The 21,751-nt window shown below is 54.7% G+C and overlaps 1 pseudogene; it reads left to right on the forward strand.

The window, feature by feature from the left end:
* Positions 1-3,288: 3,288 nt before the first annotated feature.
* LOC102129956 (SH3 domain and tetratricopeptide repeat-containing protein 1-like) lies at positions 3,289-18,899 on the forward strand (annotated as a pseudogene).
* The last annotated feature ends 2,852 nt before the right edge of the window (positions 18,900-21,751 follow it).

Consider the following 21,751-nt stretch of genomic DNA (forward strand, 5'->3'; position numbering starts at 1 on the left):
AAATCAAACCTAGAGCCTTCCAGTTTCTGTTTTCTTCTCAGTTTAGGGCTGAGGCACTTTAGCTTCCTGTCTAAGGGACTACTCAAATCTGATTTGAAGCCATTATGGGCTGGTAATTATCCATAATTTTAGGAAGACAGACGCAGCACCAACTCTGTTCTCTAATAGCAGCCTTATTAATTTTAAATTTGCGTGGCAGAAGAAGCAGATGGGGAGGTGGGATAAGCGTTCAGATGCTTGGTCATAGATAGCTTTTTACTTCCATGTATCACGTGGGGATGTGGGACCCGGGAAGCCCGCTGACAACTGCTGATTATCTGTCCCCTAACCAGCTGGGTTCTTTTTCAGAAAGAACCCAGAAAGAGCTCAGAAACACTACTCCTACTGCAGCCAGGGAAGACAGGTTGTTGACTGGTTAGAAATCATGGTAGGTTATTTTCTCCACTCGCAGTTCGCAGTTCGCAGTTCAAAAGCGGAACTATCAAAAAGTTATCTTCTCTATTGTATTTCAAATCTGGGTGTTTAAAAAATCGTGTAAGCAAATTAAGCATTTCTTTAATGGTAGTTGTGTGTGTTCTAGATGCGAATGAGAGGTGCATTCCCTTGTAAAATCCCTGGGACTTTATAGGAAGATGTGAGCCTTAGAACAGAAGTTGGTTTTCTAGATGATCATGTGGACATGATGCTGAGCACCAGACAAAGATGTTGATTAAAGCGATTTAAAAAAATTTTGTCTGAGTTCAGATTTTACATCAATATTTAGAAAATCAGCAAAAGAACTTGGAGGAATGTTCTCAGGCATCCAGTTCAGCCCCCTGCCCACATTGTCATAAAATCCGAGTGTGCATACAGGGAGGCGAATTCCTTTCTGTTCTCATCACAGGTCCTTCCCTGGCTCTGCACCTGCCTGTCATGTGCGTCCGTATGAAGAGACCACCAAACAGACTTTGTGTCAGCAGTAAAGCTTTTTAATCACCTGGGTGCAGGCAGGCTGAGTCCGAAAAGAGAGTCAGCGAAGGGAGATAAGGGTGGGGCCGTTTTATAGGATTTGGGTAGGTAAAGGAAAATTACAGTCAAAGGGGGGTTGTTCTCTGGCGGGTAGGAGTGGTGGGGGGGTCACAGTGTGCTCAGTGGGGAAGGTTTTTGAGCCAGGATGAGCCAGGAAAAGGAATTTCACAAGATAATATCATCGCTTAAGGCAAGGACTGGCCATTTTCACTTCTTTTGTGGTGGAATGTCATCAGTTAAGGTGGGGCAGGGCATTTGCACTTCTTTTGTGATTCTTCAGTTACTTCAGACCATCTGGGCATATACGTGCAAGTCACAGGGGATGCGATGGCTTGGCTTGGACTCAGAGGCCCACATTGCCCTCTTCCCTACCTTCCCTACCTTTTCCCTCCTGTGTGGTTCTCTCACAAAGTGAATGGCCTCAGCCACAGCTTCTCTGCAGCTGCATCAGACTGTGGCGAGAGGAGTGGTGGCTGCTGCAGGGCCTGCTGTCCCCACGGAGGCCAGTCTTGCTTGCCGCTGCAGCCTGGGGATCATTTTGCACTGAAAGTATATAATTCTACAGAACGAGAGCCAACATGCTGGTGATGGAGGAGTCTTTATCACGATGCTCTGCATATTTTAATCTTGGGTGGAAAGGATGGAAAAGTATGTGATACCTGTGGTTTGATGTCAGAAGGACGTTGTGAACTTGATGTGGACTGCGGATGTCAAGGTACAACCGGCCCCCCTGGCCTCACTACACGAGACTTCCCCATCTCCCTGCCAGGAACGCACAGGCGTGTGGCCACATCTTATTCCCCATCTCCCTGCCAGGCATGCACAGGCGTGTGGCCACATCCTATGTGTTATCCTTCTCTAGAGTGCGCCTTGTCATGATGCTTAAAGTTACATGGTGATATTGTTCCTCATAGAGTAGGTCCCAAACCGCATTCAACACAGAAATGTACTCTTGCTATTATACACTGAAAGCGCTTTCATATACCAAGTGGGAGAGCAGTCCTGAAATCTGGGCTGGAATCGCAGAAGGAAGGCATTGGAAAGCAACAGGTTCCCTAGTCCAAAGCTGGTTTTTGATGAGCCTGGAAACACGACCAAGAGAAGTGAATTTGCCTAAGGCCCTGACAGTGTCTCACGGTAGCATCTGAACCTAGCAGTTTCTTGACCTGTTTCTTTAAATGATTAGTCATGCTTCCCCTGATTCCTATGTAAACATATTCCTCATTCATTCTTTCGTTTCAGTGAATTATTGCAGTGCTACCACGTAACAGTATTTGAGTCAAAATGTGGCAGTGTTTATCCCTCTCCAAGGTTTTTAGTTGCACAGTTTTTCAAAGTTGTGCTTACAGTTTCTTGTTGGTTGCAAGGTGTCCTTTTAGAAGCCAATTGTGTGGTGTATTTACGTTGATTGTTGGAGGTAGTTTGGTTAGAACCTACTGCGAGTGGCTGGCGTGGGCCTGGGGGACAGTGACAGCTGCCTGCTTCGTGGGCAGAGATGGAGTAATTGCTTCCTGGGAAGTACCATCCTCCTGGCCACACTCTCCAGCCCATTTCGTTTGTGTTGGTTTCCTCGCGTCTGAACGTTTCTGGCTTCATGTGAGTCTCATTTATTTTAGCATAGGACTTCAGGCTGTGGGGAAGAATGGCCATTTTAGCACAGAGATACACAAAGGAACAACTGGCTAAACGTGAGTGAAGACATTCTTAGGGGGGGTTTCATTTCTTTTATTCTGTAACAGGCAGTCTGGGAAGCATTCTGGACATGTGGCCTGTGCTGTCACAGTTCCTCCTTGCAGGATTGCAGATGTTTGGAGATTGTCGTGATAACTGTTATCATTGAGAATGTCATTCTCGCAGGCTCTAATAAGTCAGGATTTATTCAGTGTTAATTTGTTAAAGACAACAGTATTTCTAGCTAAATCCACGTGAGCTGTTTCTCCTGGCAGAGTTGCTGGGGGTATTCCCATGGCTTAGTCTTAGTTCAGCACACGCGTTTGAATACTGCTGAAGCTGTGGGGACCCAAAGCGCACCGGAGTGCTTTGCCATATGAGGTGTTAGTCACTGACACACGTCTCAGTCAGACCTGATGGATTCTTGACCCCTTCCTTTTTCACTTTTTTACTTTTTATTTTTAATTTTTGTTTTTTAAGAGCACAACCCCTCAGGTGGCCACCGTGAATCTCTGGTGTTTTCAGTTGGTTGCAGCCTATTTGCCGTCTCTGGTTCAAACATATTCGGAGCCTGCTGATGCTTCCCTCGGTTGTTCTTCTGCTGTGTGACCTCCGCGCCGCAGGGTTCAAGACTGTCAGAGCTGGGAGCCACCTTCACTACTACCAGGGTTTCCAGAACCTCCTTTATCTAGCCCTGGGGATGGAAGAGATGTCATCAGAGGCGGAGGCGTACTAGGTTTACGTGCCATTGGTAACGAATGAGGAGGTTTTCTGTTATATAAGGGGAGCTTCTTATAACGTGCTTTACTAGGGCAAAGAAGTTTTTGAGGTTTGCTTTCTCTGGAAAGACAATTTGTGATCCTGCCCTTGCTTTCAACACAAATATAATTTGCATACCAGTGCGTGTTGTATTACTGAGCACTGGCTGACAAATGGTTCTTAACTCGTCATTCACTCAGCCACTGTTTCTTGAATGGCATACGTGTGCCAGCTGTAGTAGGAACTTACTAGGCTCTAGGACTAACCCTTATGAAACGGGGGTTCCGGGGGAAGCAAATGCATATAACTATAAAAGTTTGTGAGGATATCAGTGGGGGTGCCTATAGGTGCAAAACTTAGTTCATTCCTTGTCCCATCTAGGAGGTTTTGTGTCTTAGCAACGTGTTCCATAGCAACGCATCCCTCTGTCAAAATATTCATCATATTATTTTGAAATTCTCTGCTTAGGTATGTATTCTTCCCACTAAGTTTAGAACTGGTTAAGGACAGGCTATGGGGTATGTATTACATATATATACACACACACATATATTTATATATATACACGTTATCATTGCCAATATGCAATATATATTTATATATATACACACACATATATATTTCTCTCTATATATACACACACCACACACACGTATATACACATATATATGAAACACACACACACACACACTCACACACACTTCTACTGCCAAGCACAGAAAGACAAAACTAGGCAAGGATTCTTTTACTGCTCATGAAAAAATAGATGTGTTTAGTTGAGAACGTCCTTCAGTTGCCAGGGGAAAGACAGGATGGATTCACAAAAGGAGATAGTGGTTTTTTTGTTTTTTGTTTTTTTTCTTTGTTTAACTCTTGAATTCGAAATAATCCAGAATTTTGGAAAAGTTGCAAAAATAGTAGAGAGAATTCCTGTATGCTCTTCCCTCAGATTCCCCAAACATTTCACCCCATTTGTATTTTCTCTTTCTCTCTCTGTGGATATAATTTTTTTTTCCTGAAACGTTTGAGAGTGGAAGGTAGAATGCAGGGTAGGGTGAAAGGCAGAAGGAGAGAGGTGGGTTGGGAGGCTTTTTTTTTTTTTAACCTTCTGAGATGGAGTTTCGCTCTTATCTCCCAGGCTGGAGTGCAATGGCACGATCTCGGCTCACTGTAATCTCTGCCTTCTGAGTTCAAGTGATTCTCCTGCTTCAGCCTCCCAGATAGCTGGGATTACAGGTGGCCACCACCATGCTCGGCTAATTTTTTGTATTTTTAGTAGAGGGGTTTCACCATGTTGGCCAGGCTGGTCTTGAACTCCTGACCTCTGATGATCCACCTGCCTTGGCCTACCAAAGTGCTGGGATTACAGGCGTGAGGCACTGTGCCTGGCGATTGGGAGGCTTTTGCAGTTACCCAGAGCGGTATGATGAGGGCTGGACCTGGTTGGAAATGATGAGGAAGGTGAGAATTGGTTAGGTCTGGCATATGTTTTGAAAGGAGAGTTTAAATGGGTTGGATGACAAGAGAGAGAAAAAGAAGTTTTAAGGATGATGTCAAGGATTTTAGTCTGAGTAACTGGAAGACTAGAGATGCTGTTATTGGGATTGGGAAGACTGGGAGGAGTGGGTTATAGCAGGGGGAATCAAAAGTGCGTTTTGGGCATGCTAAATTTGAGGTCCAAAAAGAGATGTCAAGAAGTGTTGGCCGGGCGTGGTGGCTCACGCCTGTAATTCCAGCACTTTGGGAGGCCGAGGCGGGCAGATCACCTGAGGTCAAGAGTTCGAGACCAGCCTGATAATTATTAAAATCAATCATTGATGTTTAATAATTTATAATATTATTGCTTGTAATACCGCTGGGGGTGTACACCTACCTGTGATGTCATTCCTAATATCCAGGGACAGAGAGCATGATATTAGTTTTAATATTGCAGTAGGTGTACACTCACCCTGTGACACTGATCCTGATATCCAGGGGGGTAGAGTATGACATGACTCCCAACATAGCAATGAACGGACAGCCACCCGGTCATATTGCTCCTAATATTCACAGAAGTGTATGATATTACTCCCAGTATCGCAGGGAGGGTATAGCTCTTCTGTGATATTGTTCCTAGTGTCCAGAGGGGGAGAGGAGGATAATAATTACAGTATCGCAGGCTGTGTTCTCTCGCCATGAGATATTGTTATTAGTATCCTGCAAGGGAGAGGATGATATGACTCCCCATAGAGCAGGAGGCGTACACCCAGTCTGGGATATTGTTCCTAATATCTCAAGGCCGAGAGGTTGCTATTACTCCCAGTATCGCAGACACTGTACACCCCCGTGTGACACTCTTCCTGATATCCGGAAGGGGAGAAGATGGTATTAATCCCCATATCGCAGGAGGTGAACACCCACTCTGTGATAGCTTTCCGAATTTGCAGGGGGAGAGAGGATAATATTATTCCCAATATTGCAGAAGATGTACACGCCCCCCCCCGTGATATTGTCCTTAATATTCCAAGGCACAGAAGACGATGTTACTCCCAATATCGCAGAAAGTGTACACCCCCCAGTGATGTTGTTCCCATGATCCAGGAGGGAAGAGACTGATATTACTTTCAACCCCTGCATCCTGCAATGCTCTCACCCTGCAACACCGACACCCAGCTCAAGCTGACATGGGACCAGAGGCGCTGGCTGGGGGTGTTGATGGCTTCTCTTTTCTCCCTTGCCAGACTCAGTAGAGGAAGCTGAGACCGAGCAGCCGCAGGAACGAGGTGGGTTTTGCCCGTGGCTCAGGCTTCCTCTGGTTATGAGCTGGGCCTTGGGGTAATGCCGGGGGAGGTGACAGAGCTGAGTACGGTGGGCATTGGATCCGGCTGTCACCCTTCTGTGGTGTGGGCTGGGGGGACGTCGCCTGAAGTGGGCCTGAACCTCCCATCTACTCTGGCACTGGAGGCTGTGGGGTCCCACACTTCTTCTAGTGAACATGCTGGCCCCCGCCTGGTCCCCGACAGAGGTGGGGCATCCTTTCCACTGCTGGGACCCACGTGTAGCTGTGGGTTCCTTTCTCATGACCTGGAGAAGCTGCAGCTCGCCCTGTGCTCTGCCTCAGAGGTGGGAGGCCACACTGCCCTCAGTGGGTGGCAGAATTCAGAGTCTTAGGTTGCAGGGGCCTCAACTGAGGTCCCTGAAGGGTCTGCTCCTTCCTGAGGGGCTGATTCAGGGAGGCCCTCCCGTCTCCCCTATACGGCTTTGTCTCTTCCCCTCACACAGGGTCCGCATGTGGACAGCCTGGTGATGTGGACGCCCCAAGGGCCCTTGGAAGTTCCCTGGGAATGGGATCCATCCCAGTACATTTGGGATGCAGGCACAAGGTCCCAGAGGCGGCCCGCGAAGCCAGTGGGGAAGGGAAGGCTGTTGTAGGTTTGCCTCGGGGAGGGGGTGGTTCCACCCTCTGCCGAAGTCCCTGGAACAAAGGCACGTGGCTTTCCAGCTGCCCTCGAGGCCAGGGTAGTGGCTGGGAGGGGCTGTGTGCCTCTGCCGGGTGGGGGAGATTTCTTAGCTAATCTAGTGTAGTCAAGTCAGACATTTGTCTCTAAATCATATTTATTTTTTTAATTCCAAGGCTTTACAGATGAATAAGGAGACAGTTTGTATTGAAAATACTTTTTACATGTGAGCTTGAAACAGAGTCTGTTTAAATCTAGGTTTTTTCTTTCCCAGTAATGCCTCCTTTCATCCCAGGTTTTCCAACAGGAAATGCGCTTGTTTGCTCACCTCTGGGAGGGGGCTTTGGCTAAGAAGCCAGCAGATGCCAGCGGGCTGCTTGAGCAGCCTGGCCTTTGTTAACCCTTTAGGAACTGTGGGGTTCAGGTTTTCAGACCATCCAAGGTGAAGGTGGCCACAGGGGCCTGGAAGCTTTCCCATCCTTCCTGCAGGGATGGTCCGTTTCCCTGCACGGAGCTGGGTACATGGCTACAACATCCCTGTCCTGTGCTGTCGGTGGCTTTACCAATTTTGCATAGCAACTTTTGAGCTGATCAATAGCTGATTGGCTGTTGGGCATTTCATGGATTCCTTTACCCCATCGGGGGGCCGGATATGCTGACAAAAGTTACATTTGTAGTTGTAGTGCTGCATATACATGGGTCCAGTTAGGCTTGCTTTCTAAAGGGAAAGGCATCTCTGAGGGATCACTGAGCTGACATAGTGCCCTAAAACCGTGCTGTCAGGTGGGCGACAAAGCAGGACGGGAGGGTGATTTTGTAGGATAGTCGGGCCACGGGCCTGCATGTTCTGTCCCCATAGTGCCGGAGTTCCTACGTGCTCCAGGCCCCGGGTTTGTATTGCGCATAATTCTCAAGGGCTCATGGCAAGCTGCACCAGGGACACAGGGGGCAGGGATGCGGGGACCCTTTCCCCAGTGGACCAAGGACTCACTGCTAGACTCTAATCTGTCTAGGTGTTTTTGTGACTTGCAGAAATACCTCCACCTTGCCTGGGCCCGGAGCCACAGGAGACCCTGCGGAAGATGAAGAATGTTCTGGAACAATGTAAGACCTGCCCAGGCTGCCCCCAGGAGCCAGCATCCAGCAACGTGAGCTTGCAGGACCCCGAGGAGCCCTCCTTCTGCTTGGAAGCTGAGGACGACCGGGAGGACCCAGAGGCCCTGAGCTCACTGCTGCTATTCCTGAACACCCCCGGGTACAAGGCCAGCTGACGTGGCGCTGCCATGGCTGAGCAGCGTGTTCTGCAGCTTTAGCGACGAGGAGCTGACTGGGTGTCTGGCACAGGCCCGAGGGGCGGCCAAGAAAGCTGGCCTCGTCATGGCCCTGGCCAGGCTCTGCTTCCTCCTGGGGCGGCTGTGCAGCAGGAGGCTCAAGCTGTCCCAGGCCTGGGTGTACTTTGAGGAAGCACCGGGGGCCCTGGAGGGCAGCTTTGGGGACCTGTTCCTGGTGGTGGCTGTGTACGCCAACCTGGCCAGTATTTACTGGAAGCAGAAGAACCGAGAGAAGTGTACACAGGTGGTTCCCAAAGCTGTGGCCCTGCTCCTGGGGACACCTGGCCACATCTGCAGCACTGAGGTGGAGGGAGAACTCCTGCAGCTGGTGCTGCGGCAGGCGGTGGGTGGCCAGAGCCTGCAGGCCGAGGCCCGGGCCTGCTTCCTGCTGGCCAGGCACCACGTGCACCTCAAGCAGCCCGAGGAGGCCCTGCCCTTCCTAGAGCAGCTGCTGCTTTTGCACAGGGACTCGGGAGCCCCAGAGGCTTCGTGGCTCTCAGACTGTCACCTACTCCTAGCTGACATCTACAGCTGCAAGTGCCTGCCCCACCTGGTGCTGAGCTGTGTCAAGGTGGCCTCATTGAGGACACAGGACTTGCTGAGGAGTGTGAACCTGCTGCTCCAGAACGTCCTCCAGCCCCACAGCCTGCCCACCCAGACTTCCCACTACCTCAGGCGAGCGCTGGCCTCCCTAACCCCGGGCACAGGCCAGGCGCTGCGCGGCCTTCTCCACGCCAGCCTGGTCCAGCTGTACAGCCACCATGGCTACCACGGCCCGGCCATCACCTTCCTGATGCCGGCGGTGGAAGCCAGTGCTGTTGCCGGAGTCCGTGCCATCGTGGACTGCCTGCACGTGCTTCATGGGCAGAGCCCAGTGGCCTGGACATCCTGCAGTCTGTCCAGTGGTGGCCAGCGAGGACCAGGAGGGCGTGATTGCCAACATGGTGGCCGTGGCTCTGAAGAGGACGGGTCGGATGAGGCAGGCAGCCGAGGGCTACTACCGTGCCCTACGGGTGGCTCGGGACCTGGGCCAGCGGAGGAACCAGGCAGTGGTGCTGGCCAACTTCGGGGCCCGGTGCCTGCATGCGGGTGCCAGCAGGCTGGCCCAGCACGACCTCCTGGAGGCCATGAGGCTGTTCTCGAGACTGCCCTGTGGAGATTGTGGCCGGGACTTCACCCATGTGCTCCTGCAGCTGGGCCACCTCTGCACCCACTAGGGCCCGGCTCAGCAGGGCAAGGGCTACTATGAGTGGGCCCGTCTGGTCGCCGTGGAGATGGGCCACGTGGAGAGTGAGTGCCCCAGTTCCTCCTGTGCACCTTCTGGGGCCACCTGGGTCAGGGCACACCTGGGGTTTGTGATTCAGAAACAAGTGATGGTTTTTCCACCATCGAAAGTGCTGCGTCATGGCCAACAGCAGATGTTGGCAAGCGCCCTGGAGACAGGCCGTTCCCATGCAGGGGCAGGCCCTCTGTGCCCTACTGGGGCAGCGAGCTCTTCCCGGTTTGCCCAGGGACCATCCTGCCTTGAGCACTGAAAGTCCTGCATGCTGGGAATCCCTAGACATAACCCTGGGGTCGAGGCAGGCTCTGCTGAGTGGGACTTGGGGCCCCGCCATGAGCCAGGCCTGGAACGCCGGTTCTTGTGCCCATGTTATCTGCTTGGTATAGCGGCAGCCTGTGCACCTGTCATCCCACTTCACAGAGGACACGAGGGAGGTGATTGCCCAAAGCCGCAGAGCGGTTCATGCAAAAGCAGTTTGTTGTGCAGAGTGGGCAAGGCCCCACCCACAAATGGGGCTTGTGGGGTCCTTGGGTGGCAGGGGCTGAATGTGGGAATGTGAGCTTCAGGCCAGAGAAGCCACAAAAGGGTGAGTGGCGTGATGGCGGGGCAGCACTTGGCCCCAGGTTAGGGAAACCTCTTCAGTGTGGGACCAGAGGGTTGAGAGGATTTAGTCAAGTAATAGATGGTGGTGGTAGGGGAGAGGGGCTGGTGGTGTAGCCTGTGTGAAGGCCCAGGGGTGAGCTAGTGAGGATGAGTGGCGGTGGGTGAATGGTGGTGAGTGAGCGGGAGTGTGAGCCGGGTTGAGCGAGCCGGGCTTACGCAGGGAGGTGCAGAGTTGGGAGTGGGTGGGTTGGGTGCTGTATGGTGAGAAGCTCTTCTGGAGAGCTAAGCAGGGCCTGGGGCCTCAGGCTGTGGCTTGGCCTTTTCCCCAAGAGCACTGGGGAGCCATGGAGTGCTATAGAACAGTCACTGCAGACTGAGCAGTGAACGGACAGTAGGTGGGCAGGGCTGTCTGAAAGCTAGGCCGCAGGAATAGGATATAGGATAGATGAGGAAGTTGAGTCTAGGGAAATGACCAAGACAAGGGATGCTGTTGTGGATCCCCTCTGCCTTGCAGCGCTTTGTCCATCCTCCCAGGATGGACATCATGGCATAGTGAGACCACTGAGAGGTGCCTCCTGTGGCCTGGCCCAGAGCCCCAGGGGCTGTGGCCAAATCTGCCCATTTCCCAGCACAGGCCTGTCACCCACTCCTGGCCCTAGGAGGGATGAGATTTTGGAAAGGACCGTGTGAAGGGGCCCCGGTCCCACACATCTGCCCAAGGAGGGGTGGGGGATTCAGACCCAGGCTTCTTCCCCAGGGGCATTCTCTGACTAGAAGGAGACCCTCCAGGAACCAAGCGCCCAAGCCCCCACTGCGGGGAGGGGCACAAAGAGGGCGGGGGGCCAGGGCAGGGAGGGGAGCACAGGGAAGCTGGCCCAGGGCCCCAGCAGCCCCTGTCCTTGGAATCATTTGGTTTCTTGGCATCAGATTCTTTGAGCTGCTGGGCCTGGGGTCGTCCCAGGGCTGCGGATGGCCCGAGTCCCAGCTTGAGCCTCTCTTGTTGGGTGACACGTCTTCCCATCCCTGCCTGCACACCTCCCCAAAGGTCATCTCAACCCCAGCAGAGGCAGTACGTGCAGTCTGGGCTATTCTTCCTACTATGGTGGCTTTCATCATCTGACCTCTGCCTGCCCCGAGTCTTCACTCCTGGCCTTCATCTGTCCCCTTAAATATGACCACAGCAGCCAGAGCCAGTTGTGTCACCCGCTTCCCTGGGGCAGGGATTCAAGGTCTCACGTCCCATATGTGGCCCACTTGGCTTCCCCCGAGCATCCTGACCTGGTGGGGTAACCATGGCCCTGGCCACCCCACTCACAGGGCCCGGTGACATTGCTGCAGTCACACCCTCTCGACTGTCGGACTTACTGAGAGAGCAGGGAAGGAGCCAGATTCCATGGGGACCTGGGAGACTGGCTCCAGTCTTGGCCTCAGGTTCACAGAAGGAAAATGGGCCAGTGTGCTAGAGCCATGCTTCTCAAAGTGTGGTGCCTGGACCAGCAGAGCAGCATCCATGTCACCTAGGAGCTTGTGGCAAGTGGGAGTTCTAGGGTCTGCCCCAGGCCTGTGGAGCCGGAAGCTCTGGGGGCAGGGCCAGCAAGCTATACAGACAGGTCTCGAGGTGACTGCGATGCCTGCACATCTTGAGAACCATCGGCCTAGATAGCCTCTGAATACTAACGTCTCCTGGTGTGTCTGGAGAAGACACAGGCCATGTCTGGGAGGCAGGGGAGATGGACTAGCACACTCCTCCTGCCACAGGGCAGCATGATGCTCGATTCCCTCAGAAGGATGTCCTTCATCTTTTCCATGCCGTGTGTGTTCACCCTGGCCCTCCCAGCAGCCTGGGAAGGGCAGAACACTGCACACACAAGGGGGCCATTCCCAGTCCCCACATTCCAGATTCATCTGTCACCAGACCCACGGGAGGAGGCAGACTGGTTCCAGGAGGATGAGAGCCCTTGTTCTGACACCTGTGTCTGATTCCAGGGCCTACAAATCCGCTCTGGACTACACCAAATGAAGTCTGGGGATTTTCATTGACCTCCAGAAGAAAGAGTTGGCGGCACATGCCTGGCTGCAAGCAGGGAAGATCTATTACATCCTGCAGCAGAGTGAGTTGGTGGACCTGTACATCCAGGTGAGTGGCAAGGGCTGCAGGAGGACCCCTGTGCTGTTCACTCTGTCCATCCATCCATTCATCCTTCCATCCATCCATCTGTCCATTCATCCATCCTTTTATCATCCATCTATTCACCCGTCTATCCATCCATTCACCTGTCCATCCACCCATCCATTCATCCGTCCATCATGTTTACCTGTTCATCCATCCATCCTTCCATCATCTACCCATCCACCTGTGGGTCCATCCATCATCCATCCTTCCATCTGTCTTTCCATCATCCATCCAACTGTTCATCCTTCTAACTGTTCATCCTTCTATCCATCCTTCTGTTCACCTGTTCATCCATTTTTCCATTATCCATCCATTCACCTCTTCCTCATTCCATCCATCCATCATTCATGTACCCACCAGTCTACCTATTAATACATCCCTCCATTCATCTGTCCATTTGTTTATACATTTGTCTATCCACCCATCTATCCATCCATATGTACATACCTCATCTACCCTCCACCCATCCATACATTGTCTACCTACCCATTCATACACACATCATTCTAACCACCCACCCATTCATCTGTCCATCCATCCATCCAAGCATCCATCCATGTCTATACATCTATTGATCCATTCATCCATCCATCCACTCATTCCTAAGCCACTACTGAGCATCTGTTGTATGCCTTTTCCCTCTGTCCAACTGGTTCCCTCATATCCTCCCCCAGTGGCCAGCATCTTCTCCCTGAGGGCAGAGGCGGGGCCCCTCACAGTGCCCAGCACCTGCTGGTGTACAGCACATGCTCAAATAATGTGGCCACTCAGTTAACACACAGAAGAACCTGCTCCAGGCAACACGTGGCACATCTCCTTACAAAATGCATCTATCGTAGCGGCTGTTTTCAGAGGCTTTCCCAGTGTGATCTGGAACAGCTTGTGAAGCCCATGAACCTGGTGAAGCTTTCATCATTGAGCACCTGCTGTATACCTCCTTGAGCTGAGGAGAGGGATCAAGAGCTCATGGCCAAGAGGGGACCAGGCCCACCCACAAACACTGTTGGTGTGCAGTCCGGAGCTGTGGCAGGGATGTGGCAATGCAGAAAGGAGCCGGGGGATGGGCTCCCAGCAAGCTGGGGGCCACGGAGACTGGTTTGAATTCAGGGAGAGTGGGCTAGGGCTAGCCCTGGTGGTAGGATTCACAGGTGTCGGGCTCCCGGGGTGCAGCTGCTCAGTCACCTCCTGGCACTCAGGTTCATCAGTTCATTGTCCTCATGCCAGTGGTGGGGGCAGCCCTAATGCCCAGGGTCTGAAAAATGCTCAGGTGTACCTGCAGTGTGTGACAGGAAGGAGGCTGGCGAGGGTGGGCGTGGCCACCTCGCCAGGTGTGGGTCTTGAGGGAACTTCTGCCTCCTTTCAGGGGGCACAGAATGTGGCCCTGTACACAGGCGACACCAACCTGGGGCTGGAGCTGTTTGAGGCAGCTGGAGACATATTCTTCAATGGGGCCTGGGAGCGGGAGAAAGCCGTGTCCTTCTACCGGGTGAGCTGGCCTGTGGGCTGATGTGGGTGAGCCTCGGGGGCACCTGGAGGGCTGAGGCACAGGTGTGGCAGGGCAGAGGCCTCGCACCTGGAGGCAGGGCCACCCATGCACATGCTTGGTTTCCTAGTGGTCTCACCGGGAATGATACTGTGCCTGGGACAAATGCTTGGGGCCTGGACATGGCAATGGCCTTACCCTTGCACCTGATGCTCTCAAGCAACCATGAGCAGGAAGTCCTGTCCCCATCTTACAGATGAGGAAACTGAGGCTCAGAGAGGCACAGGGACATGTCAAAGGACACAGCATGTCAGTGGGAGGTCCAGGACTGCATGCATCCCAAAGCGGGGACGGCTTCTCCCTTTCTCTGAGCTCACGGTGTGGCTCAGCCCTGGGCAGAGATAAATATGTTTTTAGAGAGGAGTGCTGGCTCCCCCCAGTCAGACCCCCGGTGCCCAGGTGGGAGAGGCTGGGTCTGAGGCTGCCGGGTGTAGCTGGATGGGCCTCGGGTGACTCTTCAGCCCCCAACTTGGGTGTTTGAATTGTGCTTTATCTGAGAGCACAGAGCTGCGTCGAGATCCAGGGGTAGCTGGGGCGTGGGAAGCTCCAAGCACATGTTCGGGCTCTGAGGGGGGCGCTGGGCAAGGTGGGTGCTGCGGGAAGCCTGACCCCACCTGCCTGTGTGGTAGGACCGGGCCCTGCCCCAGCAGTGACTACCGGCAACTGCAAGGCGGAGCTGTGGCTGTGCAACAAGCTGGTGGCACTGCTGGCCACGCTGGAGGAAGCCCAGGAGGGCACGGAGTTTGCCCACATGGCCCTAGCACTCAGCATCACTCTGGGTAAGTCCCCTGAGCCCCCACCCTGCCAGGACCCACACTTTGCCAGAGCCCAGCCTCCAGGTCTTCAGGGCAGGAGCTGAAACACCTGCCAGATTTTCCTGGTCGTCTGCCCAGGCAGGCAGATCTGGCCAGCTGGCTTCCCCGTCTGGCCGTGGGGCACATCCCGAGGTCTCTCACGCGGTGCTGAGCCCCCTGCCTGGCTGAGCTCTGCTTCCTCTGCCTCTTCCCGCTGCTGACCACAAGGGCTGCCCAGTGTGGCCTGTGCCTTCCAGACATGCCAGGCATCTCGTTGGTCCCTGTGCCTGGCTGAATGGCATATTCCCTTTCTCTTGTGCCCTTCCCACCCTCATCAAGCACAGAGCTCTCTGGGTGATGAAGTCCCAGTTCCCCTTCCAGCAGCCTGCCCTTTAAGGTCGGGCATCCCCTGGTGCTGTGCCAGGGTTGTCTGTCTGCCTCCAGAGGCAGGGAGCCCTGGGCAGGCCGCATGCCCCAGCGCCTTGTGCTCCGGGCCCAGTACACAGTAGGTGTGCAGCTGTGTGGGAATGCATTGAATGCAGGCTCCACGGCACTCGCCCTGAAAAGGGAAAGATATCGGAGACAGCCAAGGTGGGTTTGCACATCTGTGGGGGGACCTGGAGCTCAGGCACGCAGTGACTCCCCAGGGTAGGGGGCTCTGATCGTGACACACCCAGGAGTCGGGTGTCACGTCTGTGGGTTGCCTGGAGCCCTGGTGCCCGGGAGCACCTGGACTGCATGGCTTTTGGGCTCCCCTGGTTAAAACCAGTGAGCAAAGGCAGGTGGCTATGTGTAGGCAGAGCTGGGCCATCCAAGTCCGACTTTGCCAAAGCCTCACAGTAGACGGGGGCAGGCCTTATTAGTTCTGCTTTGCAGATGGGAAAGTGAGTCTGGGAACCCGGAAGGGACTGGCCAGAGCTGCCCAGGTGACTGCAGGTGCCTGGAGGCAAGCCAGGGGCTTCCCGGGGTCTGCATACCTGCTCCTAAGGGGCCTGTGTCCTGCCTGCCCCAGGAAGCCACGTCCTCACACCTGCCCCTTTGGCCTACACCCCAGGGGACTGGCTGAATGAGTGCATGGCCTACCACCGGCTGGCCGCCCTGCACCAACGGCTGGGCGACGGCGAGCTGGCGGAGCACTTCTACCTCAAGGCCCTGTCGCTCTGCAACTCGCCGCTGGAGTTCGACCAGGAGACCCTCTACTACCTGAAGGTGTACCTGGTGCTCGGCGACATCATCTACGACCTGAAGGTGGGTGGGAGGGGCAGGGCTCGGGGTGTTCCCGGCCCCCTTGGAGTGGGATCTCCACCCAGACCCCAGAGGCCTGGGTTCCAGCCTTCCTTAGGAATGGCCCAGTGGCCTCCCGGGAGCTCTGCACCTGGCTGGAGGAGCCGGCAAGATTAGCAGATACAACCCAGCTCCCAAGCTGGCCAGGCCCCACCAAGAACTCAGTCTCAGCCAAGGAGGCTGACACATGAGTATGCAATGGTGGCCTCTGGGTAAAGGGGGAGCGTAGTCGGGAGGCCCTCCTGGAGGAGGTGACACCAAAGCTGAGTCTTGACAGTCAAGTGTCAAGTTGCATTTGACAAAAACAGGGTCGGGAGGAGGACATTTAGGAGGATGGCATCATCCTCACGTTGAATCCACGTTGCAAGATCCAACCCAAATCCCAGCGCCTCCTCTAGGAAGCCTGCCCAGGGTGCCAGCCTGCACCGAGCAACTCCTTCTTGGAGTCCCGAGACACCTTGAATCTTCACATCACCCAGGAAGGGTGGGGTGGGGCCAGTGTCTTACCGTGTGCTTCACAGACAGGGAAACCCCAGCGCAGGGCAGGTGCAATGGGGTGGGGCCCAAGCCAGCCAGACTGAGGTCTTGCTGGGTCGGGTCTATCTCGAGGGAAGATGCTGGGACCTGTACTCCCTCTGCCCCCAGCCCTGGAGGAGTGGAGAGCTGGGAGTGGCAGACTCAGACCTGGGATGTCTGCACCCCTCTGTCCAGGAGGTGCCCACCCCTCCTCAGCATCGCACTGGCACCGCGTCAGTGCTCCTTATGGGCTGAGGGGCCAGGGCACTCCAGTCCAGGAACTCAGATCTTGGGGACCTTAGAACAACATGAGGAGCTGGGGCAGCCTTAAGACCCCACCCCGAATCCCCCACCACAGGCCTGGGGCTGCCCAGGAGGCCCCCGCCCAGTGCTGGTGACACCTGGTGCTCAGAAGCTGTCACGGTGGCCTCCCAGGTCCCAGCCAGACAGGGAAGTGCCAGGTGTCAGGCCCAGAGGGACACTGCTCACTGCTCAGGGGCTCACCTGGGATCCAGGGGACGGGCCTCCCAGAAGAGGCCTTTCTCTCTCTTGGTCAAGCCTGCCGCCCACTCCGCCTGCCCAGGAGGAAGGAAACGGCCAAGTAGTACCTGAGATGCCAACGTCCACGGTTGGGGTCGAGGGGCAGAGGCCTCCTTCAACCTCCTTCCCATGCACAGCCGTCTGGGCCTCATCGTGACTATGCTGTCCACAGGAAGGCCCCTTTGGAATTCCCAAGGGAGGCTGTCTTTCCAAGGCCACACCCTCCTCCTTGTATAGGAGGCTCTGGACCCAGGGCCCAGAGGAGTGGGAGAGAAAGCCGGGCTGGATGGGGCCTGGAAGGCTGGCGGAGAGGCAGGGGTAAATGGGCATCCTTGCCGATTGCCTCTAAAATGGGGTCCCCTTTAGTCTACACATGAGAGTGAGCCCTGGAATAGGGTGGATTAGGTGTGTCCTGGCTCAGCCTGCCACTCACTAGCTGCTGCACACACTACAGGCACATTGACATGTACAGGCACACGCACACACACACAGGCCTGCCTGCACTGAGCAACTCCTTCCTGGAGGACACACACACGCATACGCAGAGACATATGCTTTGGCTGGCTCCTTCCTGTTTACTTGGGATGCCCCCACTCCTTCAGGAAGCCCTTGCCTCCCACCCCTGGCTGAGTCTGGGGCCTCCTGGGCCCCCCACAGGCTTCTGGGCTTCCCTCTACCACAGCCCGGGCCACCCTGTATGGTCAGTGTTCACTCCCAGGTCCCTCAGCCTGGGAGCAAGGATGTTGGGCTCAGCCATACACCCAGCCCAGAGTCCAGTGTTCGGCTGGGCGGAGACTCAGGGCCTTCTCACGCCCCTGCTCCGTGTGTGGGGCGGGGCAGTCAGGGAATGGACTGCTGCATCTTGGACTTTGCCCTTGGCCCTGGGAGCCATCTTGAGATGGTAAAGGGGGACAGGCCAGGCTCGAGTCTTAGGTCCCTTGGGTGACCCCCATGTGGAGGCGGCACCTGGGGAGAAGCCGGGTGGGGGATGGGACGGTCAAGGAGGAGGTATTGGAGGCCAACCCAGGGATGGTGAGTTTGAGCCAAAGATGCATTGAAAACAGGAGTGGATGTCTGGGGAGTCACGCTCCGTCAATATTTCAGGGAACATTGCCAGAGAGGACACCTGGGAGATGGTTGTGTACCTGGCCTGGCCCTTGGAGGGCCTGGAAATGGTCAGCAAGGACAGGGGCCAGAGGGGAGCCTGGGTCACTCAACGCTGTGCCCCTGCTGGGGCTTGGAGCCATGGGTCCTGCATGGAACTCTCAGAGCAGGCAGGATCGGCCCTGACCTCAGCCCATGGGGAAAGCAGCCACTGCCTGCAGAGAGGGTGGGACTGGGGCAGGAGGCTGCATGTGAGTGGGGGCGTAGGGACACTCAGGAAGTATTCCAGGGGTGTCAGGGTCATCCCCACCTCCTGCAGCTGAGACCACAGCAGTGTCACAGGCTTTAGGGCTCATGGGGTGAGCCAGGATTGGCTGGACATATGGAAGGACCCGGAGACAGGAACGCCCTCTGGGAAGACAGACTCTGAGTCCCCCTTTTGCTGACCATGGCCTGTCCCCTTCAGGACCCGTTTGATGCAGCCGGGTACTACCAAGCTGGCACTGGCAACCACTGTGGACCTGGGCAACAAGGAGGCACAGCTGAAGATCTACACGCGGCTGGCCACCATCTACCACAACTTTCTCCTGGACCGCGAGAAGTCGCTCTTCTTCTACCAGAAGGCCAGGACCTTCGCCACAGAGCTCAACGTCCGCAGGGTCAACCTGCCTCCTCTGCCACTCTGCGGGTGGGCCCCCTTAGGTTGGCCCCCAGCCACCCTCGCTGAGGACAGCATCCGAGGGAGTGGGTTTTGTGCAAGGAGGGTGGTCTCCTGCCTCCCGTGGCTCATTTTCTGGGAAATGGAGGCATGAAAGCAGGGGTCAAATAGCAGTAAAGTTTTTTTTTTTTTTTTTTTTTTTTTTTTTTTTGCAATAACCTACCGAAGTCCCCGGGGCATCCTTCCCTGTGTGCTTCCTGGGGTGTGTCTAGGGGCCAGCTCCTTCCCTGGTGGCAGCCCTCTGATCTTGGGGATGGGAAGGACCCTGAGTCCAACACACCTGGGCCAGGTCACAATGAGCCTCGGTTTCCTTGGTGGCCAGAAGGGAGATGGTGAACTCCCTGGGCAGCTCCCTGCTCAGAGCTTTTGCTGTAGGTCTCATGCCACCCTTGCCTTTAACCTTCAGGCCACTGTGCCCGGATGTGGGGGCTGCTAGTGCCCCTGTTCACCATTGAAGAAACAGAGGCACAGAGAGGTTAAGTGTCTGGCCCACCATCACAAAGCAGGTAGGGGCGGAGACAGAGCCCAGTACACTGACCAACACACCACCCTGCCAGCCTGCTGCCAGGAAGGTGTCCCCCATTAGGACCCAAGGTCAGCTCCTGATCCTCTCTTGTGGTGTCAGGAGAGCCACAGGCCAGTGAGGGTGGCCCCGGGGATCCCTCACTCAGTGTCCTCTGCTCCCAGACTTGGCTGGGCCGAGCCTGGCCAGTCCCACCTTTGGCCACTGATCAGCCCTGCGGGAAGTGAGATGCAGGGATCTACACAGACTGCCTATGTAGACGCTGCTGCCCAGTGTTGAAAGCCTTATCTGGGCTGCCCCCCAAGCCGTCCCCACATACCCCTCCTCTTCCGGCCCCCGGCCCTCATCCCAGTCCCAGGAATCCAGGTTTTCCTTCTTGGAATCTCTTGGCCCCAGGGAACATGGCTCACACGGTCTCTTTGCCAGTTTACAGCAAGGAAACCGAGGTTCAGAGACTGTGGGTGTCCCACGTGATTCTTACATACATTGCACTCTCCCAGGCCCCTCTTTTAAACTTTAAATGAGGTGACATTCACATCGCATGTGATTAACTATTTCAACGCCAATCATGTGTTGGCATTTGTGCATTCACAGTCCTGTGCAACCACTCACGCCATCTAGTTTCAAAATGTTTTCATCTCCCCAGAAGAAACCTCCCATCCTCACTAAGCAGTTACCACTCCTTGGTATCCCCCAAGCCCCTCGTTTAATGAAAGGGGAAACTGAGGCCCGGAGAGAGACTTGCCAGTAGGCGGAGCTCTGAGAAGGAATCAGGCACCCATCTGCTGCTTCAGTCCTGGTTTGGCTTTCCACCCAGCAGAGGTGACAGAGCCTGGAGGTTCTGGGAGAGCCAGAGCCCTGCCCGGAGCCTCCCCACCAGGGGGCAGCAGAGAGCTTTCCAGAACCTGCCGCGGGGCTGGCGGGAAGCAGTGGGTCAGATCTGCTGACAAGCCTCATTCATATTGACCCCAGATCGCTGTCTCTGTGGGTTGATCTTGGGAATTGGAGGCCGCATGATTGGAAACATGAAGACGGCTCGGCCTGGCTGGAGCAGCGGGAAGCGCCGTCACGTTTACTGAGGACACAGACCTCCTGCCCGCTGGGCCGAGCCTGCAGCCATTCTTCTCAGGGTGGGGTCCGCAGGTCCAGGTTGCTCTCGGCCCCCGACCCGCCTCAGAGTCTGGGGGACTTTGGAACTGTGCCTCCCCATCTCCACCCACCGTGGCTAGTGCCATGAGGGGCCTGGATCCTGGGATCCTGTTCCTCTTGGGCAGCAGAGACTGGGGGACCAGAGGAGATGATGGGTCTTCAAGCCCCACATTCAAACCCCAGCCCACCACTCAGTCTGGGGGTGCGGGGTGAGGGAGTTGATTTCTCTGAGCCCCAGTTTGGTCACCACTAAAATGAGGTCGACCTACTGGGGCAGACTGCCTGCTCCAGGGCTAATAGAGGCCTATTTCCTACTGACAATACTTCTTACTCCTAGGAACAGCTCCAACAACCACACACTAGAGAACATTCAACCCACGCCAACTTGTCAGAGGCACGTGAACCAGAGCAACTCCATCTTCAATGGGGGCTGGGTAAAGGGAGGCTGAGACCTGCTGGGCCGCATTTCCAGGAGGCTAGGCATTCTTAGTCACAGGATGAGATAGGAGGTCGGCACAAGATACAGGTTATAAAGACCTTGCTGATAAAGCAGGTTGCAGTACAGAAGCCAGCCAAAGCCCACCAAACCCAAGATGACCACGAGAGTGGCCTCTGATTGTCCTCATGGCTCATTATGTGTTAATTATAATGCATTAGCTGCTAAAAGACACTCCCACCAGCGCCATCAGTTTACAGATGCCATGGCAACATCTGGAGGTTACCCTACATGGTCTAAAAAGGAAAGGACAGAAACTCTCAGTTCTGGGAATTACTGGAACCCCTTTCCTGGAACACTCATGAATAGTCCAACCCTTGTTTAGCGTATGATCAAGAAATAACCATGAAAATGGGCAACCAGCAGCCTTTGGGGCCACTCTGCCTATGGAGCAACCATTCTTTTTTTTTTTTTTTTTGGAGGTTGCCCAGACTGGAATGCAGTGGCGTGATCTTGGCTTACTACCACCTCCGCCTCCTGGGTTCAAGCGATTCTCCTGCCTCAGCCTTCCTAGTAGCTGGGACTACAAGCACCTGCCACCACACCCAGCTAATCTTTTGTATTTTAGTGGAGACAGGGTTTTGCCATGTTGGACCAGGCTGGTCTCGAAGTTCTCACCTCAGATGATCCACCTGCCTCGGCATCCCAAAGTTATGGGGTTACAGGAGTAAGCCACTGCACCCGACCAGAGTAGCCATGCTTTTAATTCTTTTCTTTCCTAATAAACTTGCTTTCACTTTATGAACTTGCCCCGAATTCTTTCTTCTGTGAGATCCAAGAACCCTCTCTTGGGGTCTGGATCGGGACCCCTTTCCAGTAA

The sequence above is a fragment of the Macaca fascicularis genome, chromosome 11, assembly GCF_037993035.2.
Source record: "Macaca fascicularis isolate 582-1 chromosome 11, T2T-MFA8v1.1".
In the NCBI taxonomy this organism is placed as follows: domain Eukaryota; kingdom Metazoa; phylum Chordata; class Mammalia; order Primates; family Cercopithecidae; genus Macaca; species Macaca fascicularis.